This window comes from Bactrocera latifrons, unplaced genomic scaffold (genome assembly GCF_001853355.1).
Source record: "Bactrocera latifrons isolate USDA-ARS-PBARC rearing strain unplaced genomic scaffold, ASM185335v1 scaffold_129, whole genome shotgun sequence".
Classification (NCBI taxonomy): domain Eukaryota; kingdom Metazoa; phylum Arthropoda; class Insecta; order Diptera; family Tephritidae; genus Bactrocera; species Bactrocera latifrons.
In genome coordinates this window covers 502,548-523,013 of record NW_017534730.1, presented here as the reverse complement: position 1 = coordinate 523,013, position 20,466 = coordinate 502,548, and positions in this window count along the sequence as shown.

Sequence of the window (20,466 nt, the reverse complement as noted above, 5' to 3'; positions counted from 1 at the left end):
AAAATTTGTCGTATTGTTGCGGCAGCGACAAAAACATAGCAGCGTGCATTAAACATTAAATGCGTTTTGAGAATTGAAATGCTTTACCCATCCTCTGCGAATAAATTGCTCGAAATTTGAAAAGTTTCGTGTCCTTAAATCGTATCACAATGATGCCACACAATCGCTAATACCATCAGACATTACTGTGAACACCTTTTAAACCTTTTCATTTAATGTCTATATTATCGAATATCATTTAGTTTTAATTTCCCACAAATGCAAAAATTATAACAGCTGGCAACACCTTTAATAAGTATTTTAAAATAATTTCTGTTTTTTGTTGATAGATAAAAAAATTTGGCTGCGGCTACGTCTAAGATGGTTCTTCCGTTACGTCCAATTTTCGCATTTGACTGGTAACTGGCGCATGACACGTGTTTGGTTTTGCTCCAAGCCATGAATTGAAGCGGGATAGTCCAGATAGACTTTAAACTTCACATATCTCTACAGGAAAGAGTCTAACGATGTGATATCACATGATCGTCGTGTCCTATCAAACGACCTGAAACGTGCAATCCATTTGTAGTTGCGATGTGTGGGAAGTGGCGCCGTGTTGTTGATACTAAATTTCGCCGAGATCACGAGCTTCAATTTTAGGCAGGCCGTTATCATGGCGTAATAATGGTCGCCATTGACGGTTACATTCCCGCCGGCATCATTTCTGAAAAAATATGGATGGTTATTTTCGGACGAAATGGCAGCTCTCAAACCTCTTCAGGTTGCTCTTGGGTCCAAATGCGGCTATTTTTTCTGTTTTCATACCCTTTGAGCTAGTAATGGACCTCATCGCTGAACAAATTTTGGCTGGAAAATGTCGGATTTCCTTCGAACTTCTCAAAAACACATAGAGCAAAGCGATGTCGTTTGGCAAGGTCAAGCGGCTTCACTCTTTGCACAAGCTGCATTTTGTACTCTTCAATTTAAGAGTACAGCACGGCCTTCGTGTGCACTCTCAGCAACAGCTACTACATTGTTTTTTTTCACTGTCATGACAACTGATCTGTCAAAAAAGGCGATTGAAAAAAGTACTTCCACGTGAATCACTCATTATATGTAAATGTGACCTGGTCTACGGAAAGGGGGCTTAGGTGTCAAAAAATCCAAAAAATCACTTTTCACTTTTTAGTTGATTCGGATGGAAGATGAGATTTTTAACAGCTGTTTTCTAGTTTTCGCACGTTAGCTCCCTTTTCGTAGACCAGTGACATATACTTTTTGGCGGTTGGCAAGATTTCTCGATCTTCATGAAACCTTACAGATGAAAAAATTATGTCTGTTTCTTTCCTCAAAGAGTATGGAACGCTGAAATCAGAACAAAAGCAAAGAAGTAAGGCAAGCAAGCACAAAGTACCGACAATAGTTATGTGACAAAATGAATTTGACAAAATGAATACGCCATTAGCAAATGGGTAGGTAAATTTAGAATCAAGAACCTTATCGAAAACGAAAGCTCCATTAGTAGACCGATTTTGGATGTTTCACTCAAACAAATATCGTGATGGTATGAAAAAATTTCGTAAGAGAGAGAAAATACTAACTTCCTATTCACTATAATTGAGTTAAAAACACCTAACGGGCTTGGGCTTTTTGACTAACTTTGCAGTTTCGTTTCACAATCGCCTAGTACGAAGCTTGGCTTGTGACGTTTTCAGAGACCAAACCAAATGCAATGAATATTATATAATAAATTTATGTAATACTGTATATGTAAGGCGTTCTAAGTCCACCCATGTTGCATAACGCACACTTGCGAAGCACATACACGCCCACAAGCAGCAGTGATAAAGTTCGTTTCAATTACGATTTAATTTAGGCAAAGTCCAGATCGCTTCCTCTGATTCAAAAATATACTTGTAAACAAAATTAATTGCATGTCTAAGTATGTATTTGTGTATATGTATGCTTGAGTGTGTGTGTGTGTGTATGTATTTATGTCGCAACAAAATTGCTTGTTCGCTTCCAACATCTGCCACACGGTACACACTATGCCTGCCACATGCCAGCGCTCTGTGCTCGGGCTCTGTAATTGATAAGCGTGTGTACAACAACAAGAACAAGCAAATCTTGTCTGCACAACAAGTTTCTTTTGTAATTGAGACAACGACGACAGCAATGAATATTTAATTGAAATTTAATTACCAAACATGACTGAGCATTTATTTTATAGCATTAGAAATACCAAACAATAACAGCACTAAGAATAACAACAAAAAGGCGCAAATGTCATGCAAAACATATACAAAAACAACAACAATAATAATAATAATAAAGCAAAAGACATGCATTACTGGTGGATTTCAAGTTGAGTAGGATCTTCCAAGTCAATTTGGGCGTGCAGCTGCGAAAATTAGGAGCATAAAAAATGAAAACACACAATATCGTGAGAAAAAGTACATCAAAAATGAAGAAAACATCAAAATAACGAAAATTAAAATTTTTTCCAGAATCTAAAATTTTTTACATTTTTGAAAGTGTTGGGTAGTCGAAAAAGTTTGTTCGTATTTTGCCAAAGATGTATATCTCCAGTGCAGCCAATCACATTGTTTCATACCATATAGTGTTAGAAAGGTGAGATTTCAAGCTTCAATACAATGAACATTTTCCAGCAAATCTGAAAAATTTACTCAAAATATGCCACCAGTTGTGAGAGAGGCCCACGAAGACAAACCTGCAAATTTTTTCAAAGCGAAATCAACAACAAATTGAGTCAAATTGAAAAGCCGCAAACCGGCTTCCAACAACGAGGCAACGCTTTCACATACTTCCGTCCACTTAAATGTAATTATAGCGGTATTTATGTTTGCGCAGCAACAAAGTCGATGGCTTGCTAGAAAACATCAGCTGCGCCCACGCACTAATAAAGCAATTTCCATGCCATTTTCGCTATTTTGCTATTTTGCTATTTGCGAACGCTAACACAATCAATTTGAGCTGACGGAAATTATACTGACGCTTTAATATAATATTTATTTACGAAAGTGGAGAAGGCAAAATATTTAAATTAGTTGTTTGTGTCATTTTGATTGCGTCTGTGTGGAAGTTGGGAGGTGTAGAGGATGGTGTGGCAATTCAATAAAGTTAAAATTTCTTGCTTAAAAGCGCCCTCAAGTATGTAATAAACGTTGTTATAATACTTTTTGATGAGGTGCCTGACGAAATTGACAAGTTTGATGAGACACTAAACGAATGGTATGCTCACTGCGACCATAAATATATCAACCGATTACAGTGTGGGAAGAGGAATTTCGACAAAATTTAGTTAAAAGAGGGAGAACGAAATCCTTGCGCTATTTTATGCTTTTTACAACCGACTGTGACCAAAATTACTACCTTAAAAACTAATACAATATATCTAACAAACCCTATATACATATATATATACTACAGTTTCGGTGCTGCCGAAGTAGGCTGTTGTTGTTGTTTTAGCGGGTACGTAGTCTCAGGCCCAAGAAACGTGCTGTTTCGATGCGATCGGACCAAAGTGAGAGGGGTGTCAGATGAGTAGAGTTGGTAGATAGCCAGTGTCATGCGGAGACTCTTTGAACGCAGGACATATATGTATATGTCGGGGTCTATTCTAGATGGGTAGGAGTTTAACCTGCTACAGAATCCAGAACGAAGCTGCACAAGGATCACTCTCGCGGCAACTCGAGCTCTTCGTCTGCAATGCGTGGTGGTTTGACTCCGAGTACTCCATTCACTGCAAAGGAGTGATGATGACTCCACTGCGAATGGCGGTCAATGCTTGTCGGAAGTTGGTTGCGTCCAAAGTCTGGTCGGCGTAATGTCTAATGTCGTCAGCGTAATTGAGGAATGACCGCTTGATGTTCTTAGGAAGCGGTTCCGCTCCAAGCAGGTGACTGCAGGAATGATTTCTGTGGGCCTCACTAGGCAGGTGTTCAATAGATGACATCAAGAGGCATCCTGTCGTAGTCCGGAGTGCAGTATACTGACAGGTCTGAAGCTTCCTCGTCTGCTTTCATTGCAACCAGGTGACCATATTGATGCGGCGGGAAGTAGGTGTTTTTCTTGCTTCCAGTTAAGCACTGATTCGAAAAAAATTGTCTGAAGACCACTTTCTTTCAAAGTCTAGAAGGTTTTAAGTGTCTTTTTTATTGCCTTCATTTCCCTTTTTACTAAATTGTAGTATCTCCCAATCGCCCTTAGTTCTGGACAGTCATGTGGATTCGCTTCTCCAGTTACTAAAATAAGTCTTTTTTTGACAAACTTTAACTTTGTACTTACAGCGGCATCGATCAACTAGATGAATTCCTCAATTTAACTTCTTATTTCTCAAAAATATCAACAAACATGATAACGTCTTATAAAATATTTACCACATCATTCTGACACTCTCCCTTAGTTTCCTAGCAAACAAATTATATTAAAAACACAATATCTTATTTGAGCTCCCCACCCCCTATCGCCTTAACTTTGGTCTTTCGCCACTTTCATGCACAAACACGCTAGTTAAGCGGCGATGGCGGGCAAAACGCTCGAAAATAAAAATAAAGATATTAAAGCTAAAGTTGTATATTAATAATAAAGTGAAATAAATAACACATTTTAATAGAATATTTGAGCGGCAAGTTTGCGCTCATAAGCTGCTTAGTAGCCAAATTTATGCGCTGCCGCTTCGTAAACAGCGAGCGCACAGCTTAGCGCTAGCTGTAGCATTTCAGCCGCAATTCGCTAATAATATTGACTATTTACGATTGCAGAGTGTTGCCAGCCAATACGAGATACTTAAGAAGCGTAATAAAAAATGCGAAACTGAAAACACTTCATAATTCAATGTGCGACAGCGTCATTTGAGAACGGCTCTTTGGAAGCTGCAGCAAGCAGCTTGGCTGGGGAGCTTATCGCTGTAGTTTGCGCGAAAACTTGGCGTTGAGAAATTGAAAAATATTCATCTTTTATTAATGACCGCAATGATGGCAGCGGCGAAATTTGAAAATGTAGCCAATCGACGGCAAGATGTTTGTCATGCACTAACATTTCGGAGTAGATGGGAATTTATTTGAGAGAATTAGTTCTTAAATTGTACGGAATATCACAATATCAAGAACTAGTTCAGGATCAGTTCCAATGTTTCATTTTTATTATGTGGTGTCGTCTTGTTGAAACCAAATTTCACGGAGGTCGAGAGCTTTAATTTCAATCATCAAATGGTCGGTTATTATGAAGCATGCCACCAGCCCCCAAACTATACCAGACTTTGGTTTTTCGTGGACTAAATGGCAGCTCTTGAATATCTTTAGGTTGCTCTTCGTTCCAACCGCTGCAATTTTGGGTGTTTACATACCCATTGAGCTAGAAATTAGCCTCATCAACGAACAAAATTTGGTTCGAAAACGTCGGGTCAAAACGTCAAAAGCTCATAGAGCGAAGCGAAGTCGCTTGGGAAGATCGAGCGACTTCAGTTTCATTTTGAGATCTCGGCGTAAAATATGCCAAGTCATTCCATACGTCAGTCCGAGTTGCTGCAAACAACGCCGTATCGACTCTCCACGGTCTTCGTGTACACTTTCTCAGCTACGACTGCTATACGTGGTTTATTAGGTCGAATATTATCCAATAATGAATGCTAGGTCCCATGAGTTTTGCGAATAGTACACTCAGAAGGCCGATTATGTTAACCATTGAGCGAAGTGCGCAAAATACATTCTTTACAGAACGTGAATTTTCGTAATAAAGTTTTACGATTTGTAAACGTTGTTCATTTCCTTGGTTGGTTTGGCAATGGCTAGTGTTACAATTTGACAACTCATAGCACTTACATATTGACTGAGACAACTATTTTTATGAACACTCAAAACATCGATATGAGGGGTAATCAACCATACAGTCCTGACTTGGCAAAAAATTACTACTTTTTGTTCCCGGAACTAAAAAGAACGAGAGAAATTAAAAGCGGAACATTCTTCACCCAAGAAGTTGCTTATTTATCAGAAAGTTAAGAAATATGTTTTACCTCACAAAATATCTTTACGGTTTTTGGCATAGATTACTATACAAAGCAAAGCTACTATCTCGGAGCAAATGGTTTCAGATCGAATCACTACAGCATAGTGCTTCTTCTGGTTAGAATTATATTGAACTTCGAGCTTCCAAAATCTCTCTTACCAACTCAGTTAGTAAGCGAATTTCAAAATGCTGCATTGTTTACATAATAAAAGCACCCGCTGTTTGTAGTATATTGTCCAGCTATATACTACCTCAAATAAAAAGCTTTCGAGAATTTCGCTGGCAAACATTTCATGGCATTATTTACTAAATCAATGTTAACTTTGCAGTGTTAAGCCCACACCAACTTTACAACAACACTTCCATGCGCCAGCCTCATTCGCATTTGTTTAACTAATGATGCGGTCAGCGCAGGCACCACTCCGCCAAACTCAGAGAGAACAACTTCATTGCTGCTGTCGACAGCAAAACCAGACGCGCAAACGTTGACAGAGACAAGCCAGAAACACGGCGTCAACGAAATCATTAGAGTTGTAGTTGCAGCCACACAACGTGCAGGCGTGAAGCGAATATAAAAATTAACAAGCATTCACAGCAGTCAACAGCCACCAGTCACCCTTTGAGTGACGGACAAGGGCACAAAGCGATAAAATGCCATAACATCCACCTTAGTTGCTAGACATATGTGTGCGTGTGTGCATGGCGTGGCATCATCAACTTCATCGAGACTTTTATGAGTTGCCAAAATTAACGGTACAACACATGCTGCTGCTACTGCCACCGGACAATGTGTCTCTGCGGTTATGTGCAGCGCCACACCTCACACTCACGCTGACTTCGAACTCCGAATGGGCGCGCTTACATGCCGTGGAGTTCAAGTACTGCCTGCCACAGACGGCATTAAAAGCGGAACATATTGCTTTAGCGGCCACACTCGGCTTTCAACGTCGGAATCCTTTGATATTTGGCAAATGCGGAACGAATGGGGACAAAGTGAGAAATAAGCGCGAATACAAATCACAGGCAAAAAGCCGTGGCGCTAAAACTAAGCACAGCGCCGGCGTGGCAGAGGCAGAAGTGAGCGGTGGGAGGGGGTTGGCGGGCACGAACCGCAAATCGCAGCAGGCAAAGCGAATATTTCAAGAATTTTGTGCAGCGGCAACCGCAAGCAAATGCAAATGCATGACGCAGTGACACGAAAGCATATGTGCGGCATGCGGCATGCGGCATGTGGCCCGCCGATAATGCATGCGCAAATAGAGAATAGTAATGCCGCTGCACATTTAGGCTGCATAATAATTCAACGCAGCGACGAGGAGCTGCAGACATAGAGGCAAAGGCATACTTGCCGTTCTGAACACCCGCGTAATCGAATTTTGTCTGCCTCATTGCATCGACTGACGCTTATTTATGTGCGCCTGCCGCTCTGCATACGGCTGCATGCCACAAGCAAAATCGCCGAAATAGTTATAGTTATGGGAATATGCAGCTGCCTACATACATATATATTTATGTAGTAATATCGAAATAAATATTTGCGGCAAGCAAATCTTATTATCATTTTCCGCTATTTTTAAGCTGCTCTCTGGCATTTTTATTGCTATGGCCTCTGTTGCACCGCACAAATAGCAAACGGCCAAAGATAGAAATTTAGGCAATACACACACCGTCAAACATTCGTTGAGTCAAACGTTGTGCGAACGCAAAATACCAGAGCCACACAAAAATCGAAGGCGAAGAACAATGGAGGACGAATTTTCCATTGCATACTTTGCAGCGCTTTCTTGGCTTTATTGCGGTGCAAATAGTTGTGCCGAAACCACATTTACCGCTGCATATCAATGCAGTGGCGCATGCAGGGAATGCATGTTCCCAATCGACTTGTGTTTGTGTGTGTCTGTGAACCGCAATATTTTTGCACTTTTCCCTATCTTTTGTAGTTTACACCGCCGCACACATGCAACTGCAAGTAACGGCAATATTAGATGGTTTCGTGTGTGTTTTCATGCCACAAAATGTTGCGGCTCATTTTAACATGCTTAGCCACAACAACAGCTGCAGCAACACAGCCACTAACAGCGACGTCGCTACGAGCGGCGGCGGAGGCAGCAATAACACAAAAATACCACCACAATATGTCGCCTGTTGTTAAAGTTACATGCCACAAAGGCAACGTGCATTTGGCGCATAACTTGCCTACAACTTTTTTGGCGCAATGCACAGCACTGTGCAAGTGTATGTGTGTTGTTGCCTGTACTGCACTCTTCTGTTGCAACAAGCGCAAGCCTCTGCCATTTATTTTTCAGCCATTATTATTGAAAAAGTATAAACATTTCATTTTATTTCTTGTGCCATTTTCGATTACACAATTGCTCAGGCAATCGAATGCCACAAAATGCTCCTTTACTACTTACACTACTACACTTATACACTGTATGCTTATGGTTACACCATGCAACGTATTATGGATTTTTCGGCAGAGACCAACACTTTGGAGTATGGAGGCATAATACTGAACAGCAACATTTGCCGAATGCGTGTGATTGAGACACAAAGGACTTGTGTGCTTGCAGGACAGACGAACACACGCGCACGCATACATACATACAATAAGAATAATAATACACTCATGAACAACTGGATTTTGTGGCATTTAATAAAGTATTTTCAATTATAATTGCTGACAAAAACATAGGCTTCGCTTTACTTTTGCAGCTTACGACCACTGCTCCACTCTCTACCACACCACTCCCCTTAGTTCCATTGCTTACCAGTTCACTGCATTTCCCCAGCAATGGAAATGCGCACATACATTCAGCCGATTTTATTCCCTTTTATTTAACTTTTTTATCAACTAAAATGTTTACGCTTCCAGTAGTAATCCGAAGATGCAGAGTGCCTATAAGAATCCTGCTAAGTCATCACAGTTCCTTAAAGGCGAATAACATTCAGATTCAAAAAGAAAATTTTAGAACTTCGAAACTAATCTCCAGCGCGCAAATTAGACTTGAGTACCTGCTGATGACACACCTTTCCCCACGGCGCTCAAAAGCACAGCGGATCAAATCAATGCGTTAATCAGCGCTCTAGAAATGTCTGGCCCATCTAAAACACATGCCGTACTTTAGGTCCGACACCTGGTTGCAAATGCAACTCCACATTATACCGACTTAAAGTTASTTCTTCCCGGATTCGTATGTTAAACCKCAACCACCMCGATACYTCCCGAAGCGCCGYGRCGCATGAGCTAGTKGGAACGAACGCCAAGAGCTCCTGCTCCAAGTGGTACCAGAAATAAGACAACGGKCAGACGTCGTAGGCGMAAATACTGCCAGTTGAGGTTCTGTACTGCTCTGAACTGGTGAACAGGGGTTGGACCCCAGACGCACAGACCATTCTTAATTCCCAGTTAATCACATTCGCCGAATAAAGAACTCAGGCGGAAACATRAAAAACGACCCTAGCTATWCAGCATTGCGACTAGTAGAGACCACGCTGCTAATGTCTAATCTTCCTACRGTAAATTTAATCCCCATACTCTCGACAGACATTAGGGATCTGAAACCAGAAAACATCGATCACATGAACCCAATCCTCAAACYGCGCCCCACACAAAAACCCCGGCCTAACAGATGGGTGCCTTTGATTCAAAAATGAATTTAGAGGACCATGCCTGGTATGCAGAAAACCCGAACTGAGACAGATGCTGCAGTCTGGGTTGCTCTCAACAGACCTCCCGAATGCACTCACTAATGTGACACACCCGCAGCAATGACACACCCAAAACTCTTCTTAACCTAAATGCAACAGCACRCTGGAGACAATCAGATCAAGCAGCAACGATCCGCCGACACTTTTCCCTTAAGCAACAACTCCCCCACCTAATCCCCAAGTTGTAAAAATTACCCTTCCACCCGCTCTAACCCAGACTGCGATCGACCTTAAACCGGAAGSAGATTCACAGGGGAAGTCGAGCTGCCCAAAAAGGGAGATTCTTGGGCAAACAAAAGCATGGACAACAGATGGTTCACTGCGGGCAGCGACGAACTACTCYCAACTCCACAATTCTATTCATGTGGATTATAGAAGATTTTCCGTCAGAAAAGTAACTGTTGTGATGCCAAACCTCCTAGATACAGATAAAGGTACTAAGCTCCTTGAGTTCACAAATCGATTGCAGCCAGTTTACCGAAGGTAWAATATTCAAGAGACTTCAATTGTAGAGAAACTTTCACCATGCCTTTTTCCAAATAACTGTAAGAATATCCGTGCGTCAAAACTTCGTGGAGCGAAGAGTCCGTGACGAAGACGTCCTCTCAGTATGATYCTGAGCATGCAAGCAATAACTGTTAATTTTATGGTTGGTTGCAGAAGACCAAACTAAATGATTTCTCCATAAAAGGACTTACTTGCAAGAAACTACAAAGGTGAAATAATTCAACTAAAACTTCTACATTTCAATGCAATTTCCATTGGAAAAGTTGAGAGAAATTTTCTTTTATTGTGAGTTGAGAATTGTGCAAATTAAAATGGAAATGGAATGAAAACAAATGCAACTTTACTTTACCGTTGCTTGTGTGTAAACGCCTTCGATATATCCATTGCCTACGAAAATATCAATTTTCGCCATCAAAAGTCACCTCAGCACCACAAACAATAGAAAAAGGAAAATCTCAGCACTCTCGCTTGCATTCGCTGACTGCCGCACTGCAAACGTCCACCAACAATTGCAGCCTGCTGCCGCGCAAGACACGCGTATACTTAACCTCAACGCATTGTGATAATTTATGAGCGTTTCTCGAAGCCACCTCACCCCATGCCCCACCTCACGCCTTGGTCTTCAGTTGCGGCTTCGCAGCTGAAATCAAAATCAATTTCTTTTCAATTTTGTGGCATAGTTGTGCATTACACAAGCGGCAACAACGACATTGCTGGCGCATTGCAACGTGTTAGTGAAATCGATTGGATTTGTACGTTTTGATAGTGAAAATGTCATTTTGCATTCGAAATGCGATTCTAGTTGAGCCAGAAGAAATCGAATGGCGTGTGGTGGGGTAAGGGGCAAAGGGAACCCAGCACAGCCGCTCAAYGCAGGTAAAAGTAAAATAAATCGTCACTTTTTGTGAGGTGTAAACAAAATGAAGAAAAATCGTTGGGAAATCTGTTCGCCGTAAGTTCRTAAAATGCATAAATGCTTGCATCGTGTGAGCGAAAAGTTCCGAGAACACTTGGCAGCACCGGCGCTGGTAAGTAAAAGGAAGCCACACCCTGCGACTTGCGCTAAAGGTGCGAATAAGCAGTAAAAACTTTTAKKCATCGCTCCAACGCTTCAACTGCAGCTTTTTCCAAGCTAAGGCATCGCTGCTTATGTAAAATGCGCTGCAGAGTGTGTTTGTTTGTGTAGCTTAGTTAGTTTTTGGTAGCAGATTCTTCGCCTGCCCTTCGCTCCTTGAGAAATTAATTTCAATTGCGACACTCATTTCTCTTTTTGGCGTTTTTTCTATTTATTTTCCTCATTCACAAAAACTTTGTTGAAGATTTATTGGCTTAGCGCGGCGAGATAGAGAGCCCAGCGCTGGCGTAAAAGCCATTTCAGGGGGAGCGACGTTGACTTATTGCAGCGCAGCGAATGAGTAATAATATGCAGCATCTGGTAAATAAGGTAACCTTTGCATCGCATCAGGTGTAAGCAACGATTCCCCCTTTGACTATGCAAATATTTATGTAGTTCGGATAAGATTGTTTGCCAGCAAAGCGCATTCGTTAATATGCCAGCAAAGCAACCAAAAGGGCTCCATCATTTCGGCTATAATCTCAATGAAAGCTCACCAGGTTGGGTGAAAGTGTGAGTCAACGGTGAAAGCTCGACCCTATTGACATTTGTGCTTCTAGTTCAAAGCTAGTGTCATTAAAAAGATTTAAAATTCAAATCGCTTGAGCAATTTTTGAAGTACGAAAGCTCTTTATCAACATAACACGTGGAAGCTTTCATACTTAAAATATAGTTTTCAACTACTCCTACGCTAGAGTCATGTGTCATTGAAAGGATTTTAAGTTCAAATCACTTAAACAATTTTTAAATTGCGAAAGCTCTATAGCAACAGAAAAGTTGGAAGCTTTCATACTTAAAATATAGTTTTCAACTACTCCTACACTAGAGTCATGTGTGTTTAAAAGGTTTTTAAATTCAAATTGCTAAAGCAATTTTTTAAGAGCGAGAGCTTTATGGCAACATAACGTTTGAAAGCTTTCATGAAATATTGAAAACTGCTTTGATGCGGATAAACTTTTTAAATAGCTCTAGCAGTCTAGGCGTTATCGCCAACCGTCATTATTTCGTCCAGTGCTATGAAAGCTTCAAAGCATTAAAGCTTTCATGTAGTAGATAGGTGTGCGGCATGTAAGCTTGTATAATTACACAAAGATTTGAAATATATAAAGAAATGTATGCTAACAATCTAATGATGAAGGCTTTTCTTTTGTGACCGTTTTGTCGTCTTGCATTGTGATTTATTTTAAATGAAAGATCGATTTTTTTTGAGATATGATACTGATCTCTTATCCCCAAGACTTATATGCGACGCATTTTTAAGGGGAGCTGCCTCGAGTCCCTGAACTTTTTTGCTTAATTTTCATTAATTCTAGAAAAACATGTCAATGCTTTTAAGATGACTTATACTAATTCCTCAACTACTCCCATAAATTTAGCATTATCTCAGATACCACCATAATTACGGTCGCTTATCCTCCAACAAAGAGCACACTCACACACACCAGCACGTGAGTGCACGCACATTGAAATTTATTTGATATTTCCGACATAATTCAGCACGAGCGACCACAGAATGAGTGCTCAGACTATGCTGACCAACACAGCAACAAAATGCTGCAAATTAAAATGATGAAATTCGACAAGCGGACAGGCACTTACCGACAAGTGGGTGCGTGGACCCCACTGATTGCGAAACGTGCGAGGGCGTGTGAAAGAGCAAGCGTCTAGCTGAGAGGGCATGGAATGAGTAAACCATGGTTAAGTGAGAGAGCTCAAATGGTGTGCTTTAGTCGAATCGGTAAATTATGTTGTCCATGTAGTTGGCCAAGCGATTACAAAGAATTACACACAAAAACTGATTACTAGTGAAATGCACACTTAAGCACTAGAGCGGCATGTGTGTGTGCGTGCGTGTGCGCGGAGCTGCGAATTTCGCTATTACAGTCATACATGTGGCATTTAGATAATAATAACAACAACTAGCGCAATAATGCATATCAATTTGATGGACCGTCAGATCGACGCACTATAGCCGAGTAGTCCTCGCATATATGTGTCTGTATGTATTACTATACTTAAATGTTCATATACATATGTATGAAGCTTTACATATATGCACGGGCTGAATGCCATAGATTTATGGCACCACTATTAGCAACGGCAGCGTCGGCAGTCATTTCGCTAATTAATTGCAACAATTTGGACCATTGCTGCCGCTGTCCGCTGTCCGTTGTCCGCTGCTCGCTGCTGAGCCTGTTGCAAGACTGCGCGCAGGCTTACACACGCATCGACCATAAGCGTTATTGGCGTCGCATTGTCTGCAGCATTTGTTGTTGCTTTTGTTGTTGTTTCTTTTATTGTACATGCTCTTTGTTATTATTATTGCCATTGTATTGGTGGCTGGTGCCCGGCTAACAGGCCAGCTTTGCATTGTACAATGAACCATTGTGGTTGTTTTTATTGCTGTTATGTTGCTGTTGTTGTGGTTGGCATTGTTGCGTATTAGTGCATTGTATTATATCATTGTGTTGTGCGACGTTTCACATCCCCAGCCCTCGTCGCGCACATCTACCGCCCCCAACGGCATATTCATGGGCTTATTCAATTAGCCAGGCACGAGGCACCGCGCACCGGGCACCGGGCATCATATACGAGCAGCCGCAATGGCTGAATGGGGCCAGGCAGAGAGTTTCAGATATTCCACCGAATTTATGTGCCATAAGGATAAATTGAAAATTATTGTTGTGCATAAGATTAGCCTGCGACAGGTTATATTGAATGTTTTACGCACCGAACTCCACCGACCCATATATGGGAGAGAGCGGCGATGGGGACGGCAGTCGGTGCGTATGAATAATTCAAATTAGCTGTGGCATCTGCAGCAGCTGCATCCGATCACAACAGCAACATGGATGCTAAAGCTTAAATTGCTGACGCACTTATGGCTGTAGTCCGCTAATGAGCTGGAAGTACTCATAGATGTGAGTGCAGCCGACTGCTGGTGGCAATGACAATGCATATTGTTGCACATTTCACTACATGCATATATGGTATGTATATAGACACATATACATAGGAATGTGCGTGAGTGCAAGTGCCGTCCGCGTGATGATCCTTGCATGTAGGCAGAGCATGGCGTTCGGCTAATTGCTTACAATTTGTTGAGGTTCGCACTCAATCATGTAGAGCAAAAATTGCGAGCTCTCACATGGGATTCAACCCCGGTGGCGCTGCCTAAGGCTAATTTGCCAAATTTGCACAATTTTCCACTTAAACGGAGAGCACTTTTTCTGTTGATATTACATTTTCGGTGCGACAAGCGAGCATTAAGCAGCATTTTCGATTCAACTCTTAACGTTCGTACGTGCAACAGCGTTGGATCAATACAAGCGCATTTAAAACGAACACTTATTGAACAAACTCTTAAAGCAAAATTGAGTTTTTAGATTTAGGGCCATTCTTGCTGTTCTTAAACTCTATTTATTCAATCTGAGAAGATAGATCTTATGGAAGTCTTGAATTTGTTAAATTTTTTACAGCAGGTGTGGAACTTTGCTAAATCTGTACAATTGCGCCAAAATGTAGGCAACAGTTCCAATTTTTTAATGCTAATCGACGGTAAAGCGTTGCCTGTATTTAGGGGAATTGTGAAAACATGTATCAAGAATAATAAAAGAAATTGTAATAAAAAAGAATTAATTTACATTAAATAATACATTTTCTGGATATAACATACATATATTAAGGTATACAAAGGTGTATCAAAAAGTAAGCGAATTGGAATTAATATTATTCAAATATTGGATCGTCGAAAAAGTATTTTCATATTTTTCCAATACATTTTGCAGTCGTATATCGCCAGTGGTACCAATCACATTGTATCAGATCAGAGTTGGAAAGGTGTTGGAAAGGTGAGGTTTTAAGCTACATTTAAATAAATAAAAATAAATTCGGGGAGTTAGAGCTGTTCAAAAATAAGTGGAAATAATGAAGAAAATCACTATATTTTGAAATTTTTGTATAAAAAAGGTAAGAATACCATGCAAGCCACAAATCTAATTTGTGAAGTTGCTGTATCAGTTCGTGTAGCACAACAATGGTTCGCTCGCTTCCGCTCTGGAAATTTCAATGTGAAAGATGCACCTCGCTCTGGTCGACTTATCCTTGAAAAAGTCGATGAAGTTATGAAAATGATTAACCAGTACCGTCAATTTAAAAAAATTGGCTACAAAAAGAAGCTGGATGTTTGGGTACAACAGGAATTGTCTGTGAAAAAATTATTAGAAAGAATTAACATCTGCGATTCTTTGCTGAAACGAATTGAAATCGAACCATTCCTGAAGCGAATGGAAACAGAAGACTAAAAATGGATCAAATAAGACAATAATGTGCGAAAAAGATCATGGTCCAAAAATTGTGAAGCTTAACAAATGGCAAAGCTTAGTTTTTGGTGGGATTAGAAAGGAGTCAAGCCTGGTCGAACATTGATTCTATATTTTACTGTCAACAACTGATAAAATTCAAGCAAACAATCGAAAAATAAAGGGCAAAACTGATCAACAGAAAGAGTTTCTCTTCCGTCAGGACAACGCTACACCACACACATCTTTAATGACTCGGCAAACTTTGGGATAGCTTGGTTGAGAAGTTTTGATGCATCTGACTTGCACCATCGGACTATCACTTATTTCGGTCAATACAGAACTTCCTTAATGCAGTAAAATTGGCTTCAAGAGCAATCTGTGGAAATTACTTGTCGCAGTTTTCGCCAAGAAACCAGAAAAGTTTAACACAGATGGAATAATTTCTCTAGCGGAAAAATGGCGAAAATTGGTCGATCAAAATGGTACACATTTGGTTCATTAAAGTTCGACTATCCAATATAATGTTTATAGGAGAAACTACAGGAGAACACATATTATAGAGATTTAAAAAAGCGTATGGAACTCTTTGGCAATGTTACAAGCTAAAGCTTAAAGGGCAACTTAAAGGAAATGTGGGATTGCCGCTGGTAGAAAAATTGGTGGTCTATACGGTACTTAGATACCTCACAAAGATGCAGTATTATCGGCTTGTAACATTTAGCGTTCAAAAATAATAACCAAGTTAGCGCATGGTTTGTCTGATATTTTCGGGGCAGAATTGCACAGAATCTGGGGCATCGGGTTCACGACTATTAAGTCATCTAAGCAGCCTTTTTCAAGTAGTTTCGCTCTTACGGCGTTACTATCTATCCACATTTCCCAGCATGGTTACTAAATCCGGCCGCGAGTTTACAGTTAGCAGCTCGCATACTTTGTGAGTCGCCCTCGTGCTTGATTGCGTGCCACTAAACACCGCTGAGCCACTTGCCTACTTAGCATAAACGCATCCGTTTATTTGTTCATGCAAACAGCTTTGGCCTTAGACGGCCATGTCTTGAGGTATTGCCTGCAAGCAAACACAAACTGCTCATGCACTACACGCCTGCCGAAACTCGCCTGCAATAAACACTAATAAGCATTTGCAGTGTCCTTAAGGTGACTAAGCCAACTAATATAATATGCCTTGATTGTGTGGTCAGGCGTTCAATTGTGGGTGTAATAATCGAATTTTGGTTACATGCGGCCAAAAAGCAAACGATCAGATCAACCACTTGCTTAAGCTCGGTCCAAGCTTTGTGTGCGCCTGTGTGTGTGTATTTGCTTGTAGTTAGTAGGCATTTCCTGCATGATTAATTGTTGGATACAAGTAGGTCACATACACACACACCCACACGCAGCTTTAATAAATTTATACGCTTGCTTTTATCAGGATATGCGCTGGGGCTGTTGATCTCCCACTGCCTTCGGCAACCAATACATGTAAGCCGGCCAATTTGCATGCGTGATTGTGGTTATGTGGCTCATAAACATATCGGAACATTTCGGTCATAAGCAATCAATGCCAAACTGTTATTACGCTCAGGTATAAACAGATATGTAAAGTAGTTTAGTAGATTACTAATGTGTATGAAAATTGGCTAAGACATATCATGTTCCGAACGCACTCACCTCCAGCTTATGGTGGGGAAAATATCACACAATAGAATATTAACAATTAAAGTAAATTTACTCTTTATATGATACAAGCAAAGCTATTTGTAAAATAATCAAAAATTCCATAGTTCCTTCCCCAGAAAGGATGGTGAAGTTTCATGTACAAAAATAATTAATAATAAAAGCTTATTCTCTTTTCTGCATTGGCCTACATTGCAGCACTAACAAAAGAGAGAAGATCTCATTGATTATCCGCATTAAGGTCGAATATTTGATTTTAAAGTAATTAACGCATTACTCCAAGGTTTAACGGCAGTTACTGGAAGTCTACAGAAACCCAATACTAGCGCTGATTACTTAAGTTTGGTATGTACTGGGTGAGTTGCACAATTTTAATTGACACACAAAACAAAGCCAGCGTAATTCAATGAGATTTCAAATTTTATCTCCAGTATTTGTTCATTGCAACTCAGTATTGATTCCACAAACAAATATTATGTTTAAGACGAGCTTACTTTTACCAGGAAGCAAAGGCGATAAACAGGAAAATCCATGGCGAACTACGGTCGTTAGTGAGAATTCTACATCAAATCTAACTTACACGTACATAAAACATAATATTCCAACTAATAAATAATTTTAAGCGCAAAAAGCTGTAAAGAGAAATTTTCTGACATTTCTGTATTTTCAATGAGAATATAATTCAAAAGAAAATTATTTATGTGCAATACGCCCACAAGCCCAGCTAAAGTTTTCATTGGCTCGAGCAATCCAATAATCATTAGATTACTTGTGTACGTGGACGGATTGCAAAGTCCGTGACTTTTCGAATGAAAGCAGGGTTAAATTGGGAATTGCCTGGTGGTATTATGCTATTATATTTTCACGGCGTGACCTTCTTTATCAAAGCGTTATTGATTTTAGTCAAAATATTGAGGTCAATTGAAAATTCAGCTTGACATGTAAATGACGCTATCGCAAAGTTGGCGGATCACTATAACCAGTGTATCACCTTTGAATAAAATGTATTTACCATGGTAGGCCGAACTATCCCGCTCTGCGTCAGCGTCCACGATTATGGGACCTGACCCATGCATCGCAGTTGAGTTTCACGCTCTTAAGGAGCTGCTACGTACGGAGGAGAGAGCGGAGAGGTAACAGAACTGGCAGCACGCAGCAAGAATTCGCCATGCCAAGCAGCATCTAGGAGGGTACAACCTACCAAGGTTAGAGAATATAATCAACCACCCTCGTGACAAATTCCGTCTTCTAGACGCGATTTACAAAGGGCACTGCAGACTCAGGAAACACTTGTCTAACAAAACAACCTCAGTACACTTGATTCAGGATTGTCCAGCAATTTACAGAAGCAGGCTTAAGACTCTAGGTTCCATCTAAGTGGACGGGGATTATATAACCTCAATAGTGCCTAACAGGCTACTGGAACTATTCAGGATGCTGGACCTTGGTGACCATACACATGTGATATAAGAGAGGGCATAACAGATCCTTGGTCGCAATGCAATAACGCATTATTAACTATCTATCTATCTATCTAAGGTAGGCCGTGAACTTGTGTCTCACTGGTGTTTCGTCTCGCTATTTTTTATTAAATGTAAGGTTCTACAAGTTCCAAAAACTTAGCCATGACGGTCCTCCATTACCTGTCAACTCGATTACGTCTATCACAAATAAGTAAGGAAGGGCTAAGTTCGGGTGTCACCGAACATTTTATACTCTCGCATAACAAGTTTCATCAAGATATCTCAATATTTTACAATTTGTTCTCCCGAAAAGCGCAAAATTAATTCTCGAGAACCTTACTTTGATTCTTTCGCTTGAGCGCTCTCTGCTCTCACGTATTACGGCTGAAGTTGACAACGCCAGTATTTTCTCAAAATTAACTTCAAAGCACAAACTCACAAATCCGCCCTCGTATGTATATCTACAGCAGAAAAGAGAGAAATTCACTCGAATTGGCCAGCATTGAAACTAAGTAAAAGCACTTGCAGTTTGCACTAAACACAACGGCCATAACTGCCACTAATACACAAAAGAATGAAGTCCATTTGCAGAAGCAGTGAAAATCCTTTAAACCGACCAACTGTTGGCCATGTGAGCGGGTAGGTGGATATTACGCCTTCACATTGCATTACATGCCACAACAACTGGCCGCTTCCGACGAGATGAAGTACACATAAGCACAGATAACTATTCATGCACTTGCAAGCATCATGGCTTATGATGCAACAGTAACAGAATTATGACCACCATTAAAGCAGCCGACACACACACACATATACACATGCCCCAATGGACCGAAATGGACAGCAGCGATACATCATCGCATAGTTCCTGCGGTGAACGATGCCGAAGAAGCAGCAGCAGCTTAACTGGCATACCAAATATACGAAAACAAATACCCTTGTAGAACATATTAAGCCGCGTACCCCAATCTCGTGCCCTCCCCCCAGCGCCATTGTGCCTCCTCATAAGCATTTAAATGTACGTGCAGCCGATGTGTGGTGCGGCTGTTGTGGTGGGGGGTGCGCCCAAATTAGTGGGCTCTTGTTTCGCCTGCTGGGAAGCCATAATAACAGCCCCCAAATGCGCCAGGTATATGTATAGGCAGCCGATGCACGATCCAACTTTGGAAGCTGTGGCATGTAGCAACAATAGATTTCGTTGAACAATGTGTGTTGGATGTGTGTGTGTGTGTGTGACAGTGGGTTGATGTTGCCGGCCAGTGCTCTGTTAGAATAGCAACGACAACGGCAGTGCTACCACTACTACTACTTAAATAATAACAACAATAACAAACGCTTACGTGCAGCAGTGCTTGTGGCATGTATATAAAGCATAAGTTATGCACTTCCGTTGGGCGAACAATGAACACGGAAATTTCATTTAGGTATTTCTACACCTTTACAAAGGCGAACGCCGTAGCAGTGAGTGACCATGGCCATGGCTTAGCCAATATGTAAGGGCCGCAATGCTGCACTGCTGCACTGACCGGACCGGCAACCGCAGCAGCGGCAGTGGCAGAAGCGGCTAAATCACATAGCACCGGAAATTCTTCATTTGTTTTAACAGCTTAGCAAACAATAATTACAACAACAATAGCAACACCTGACCAGCAAAGGACGCCACTGCCATGACTTAGGAGAA